Raw genomic sequence first — 2,721 nt, 5'->3', positions numbered from 1 at the left:
ATGATGTGGCTATTTGCATATGGGCTTATTTTCTGAATATTCACCAAGCTGAACCCTTTTGATTTGTGTGCTTTTCTTCATGTACATTATTATACAACAATTCAGTTCATTTTATAAAGAAAAAGAAGTGTACCTTATCAGATACATGATTTGCAAAAATATACAAAGGCAAATAATGTTGAATAGATGGACAGTTGATGGATGAATGAACTGAATGGACAATGGGAATGACTCACATCATTGACAGAGTTTGCACTACCATCATGATCAATTTTAGACTGTTTCATCACCTCACAATACATGCAAATGGAATCACACAATATAGTGTGATCTCTTGTGGCTGGCTTTGCTTACTTAGCGTAATGTTTTAGAGGTTTATCATGTAGTATGCATCAGAATTCCATTCTTTTTTATGGTTGGATAATATTCCATCATATGGACAGACCACACCACACTTGACCCATTCATTAGTTTTAGACATTTGGGTAGTTTTCACTTCTTGGCTATACAACTAATGTTGCTATAAATACTTGTTAACAAAATTTGTGTGTGGAAATATGTCTTCAATTCTCTTGGGTATATATTTAGATGTGAAATTGCTGGGTCAGACGGCAACTCTATGTTGTACTTTCTGAGGAACTACCAAACTGTTTTCCAAAGTAGCTGCACCAGTTTACACTCTCACCAGCAATGTATGAGATTTCCAATTTGCCCTTATCTTAGCCAACACGTATCTGTAACCATCCTAATGAGGGTGAAGTGGGATCTCATTATGGTTTTGACATACATTTCTTTGATGACTAATGATGGTCAGCATCCTTTGATATCCTTGTTGGCAATTTGTATACCTTCTTTGAAGAAGTGTCTATTTGGAGGCTTTGCTCATTTTTAATTGCGTTACTTGTCTTTTTTTACTGTTGAATTGTAAGAGTTCTTCATAAATTCTGGATTCTAGTGTCTTATATGTCATTTGCAAATAGTTTCTTCCATTCTGTATGTTATCTTTTCTCTTTCTTAGTGGTGCCCTTTGGAGGCTAAAAGTTTTTAATTGTAATGAAGTTCAATTTATTTTTTCTTTTGTTGCATGTGTTTTTTGGTGTCATTTCTAAGAAACATTCCCTGACCCGAGGTCATGAAAATCTCTATATTTTTTTCATAAGAGTTTTATAATTTTCACTCTTACATTTAGGTCTATGACCAAAGTTAATTTTTGTGAATGTTGTGAGGCATGGTTTCGTGAAGTTTTTGTGTTCATTCTATTGGTGGGTATATCCAGTTTTCCCAGCTATGTTTGTTTAGAAAGACTATTCTTTCCCCCATTTGATTGTCTTGGTATGCTTGTTGAAAATCAATTGACCAGAAATATGAAAGTTTATTTTCCTACTCTTAATTCTATTCCATTGTCTATCCTAATGCTAGTACCACGCTATCTTTACTGTAGCATTTTAGTAAATTTTGAAATTGGGAAGTGTGAGTCCTCCAATTCTTTCTTTTCCAAGATTGTTTTTATTTTTAGTTCCTTTGTATTTCCATATGAACTTCAGGATCAGCTTGTCAATTTCTGCAAAATAAGGCAGCTGGGATTTTCATATAAATTGCATTGAATCAATTTGGGAAATACTGCTATATTGACAAGGTTAAGTCTTCTAATCCATGAATATGGGCCATGTTTCCACTTGTTCAGGTTCTTTGATTTCTTCAAATAACATTTTGTAGTTTTCAGAGTACAAATTTTACACTACTTTCATAAATTCATTCCTAAATATTTCATTCTTTTTCATGCTCTTGTAATCTGGATGCCCTCAGAAGTGGCAAGAGCAGACATCCTTGTCTTGTTCCTGATCTTAGGAGGAAAGAATTTAATCTTTCTCCATTAAATATGACGTTAGCTGTGAATTTTTTGTAAGTGGCCTTTATCAGGTTTTCCCCTCCATTCCTTGTTGAGAGGGTTTTTTTTTATCAGAAAAAATATTTATCGAATGCTGTTTCTACATCTAGTGAGATGATCATGTGTCTTTTTTCTTCATTCAATTAGTATCTATATCAATTGATTTAGGACGTTAAACCAGCCTTGCATTCCTGAGATATTCTTACTGTGTAATCCTTTCATATGTTGCTGGATTCAATTTGCTAGTATTTTGCTTAGGATATTTGCACGTATATTCACCAGAGATAGTGGTCTGCAGTTTTATTTTCTTGTGGTGTCTTTGTCTGGTTTTGGTAACAAGGTAATGCCAGTCTCATAGAAAGTCCTTTTGCAAGAACTTTTGAAGAACTGACATTAATCTTTCTTGAAATTGTTCACAGAATTCACCAGTGAAGGCATCTGTACCTGAGCTTTCCCTGATGGGAAGCTTTATTACTAACTCAATCTCTTCACTTGGAATGTTCAGATTTTGCATTTCTTTAGATTTTCTATTCCTTCTTGAGCCCATTTTGGTAGTTGATATCTTCTTAAGAATTTGTCCATTTTCTATCATTATTTTGATAATGAAAAATTAAAAACAAGTTAAATAAATGACTGTACCTCTATAAAGTGAACATTAATTATTACAAAGTCTGATTTTCAAGAATATTTGATAATATATGAACTTCCAGTTCATACAGTGTGATCCCAATTCGTTTAAAATATATCATTATAAAAACTAAGAGCAGCTAGTGAGAAGCACAAATTCTGAAGTCACACAGACATGGGTTTACTCCTCAGTCTAGCACTGGCAG

Source organism: Manis pentadactyla, chromosome 5, assembly GCF_030020395.1.
Source record: "Manis pentadactyla isolate mManPen7 chromosome 5, mManPen7.hap1, whole genome shotgun sequence".
In the NCBI taxonomy this organism is placed as follows: domain Eukaryota; kingdom Metazoa; phylum Chordata; class Mammalia; order Pholidota; family Manidae; genus Manis; species Manis pentadactyla.
The sequence above is the reverse complement of the archived record's forward strand: the minus strand, read 5'-3'. Positions refer to the sequence as shown.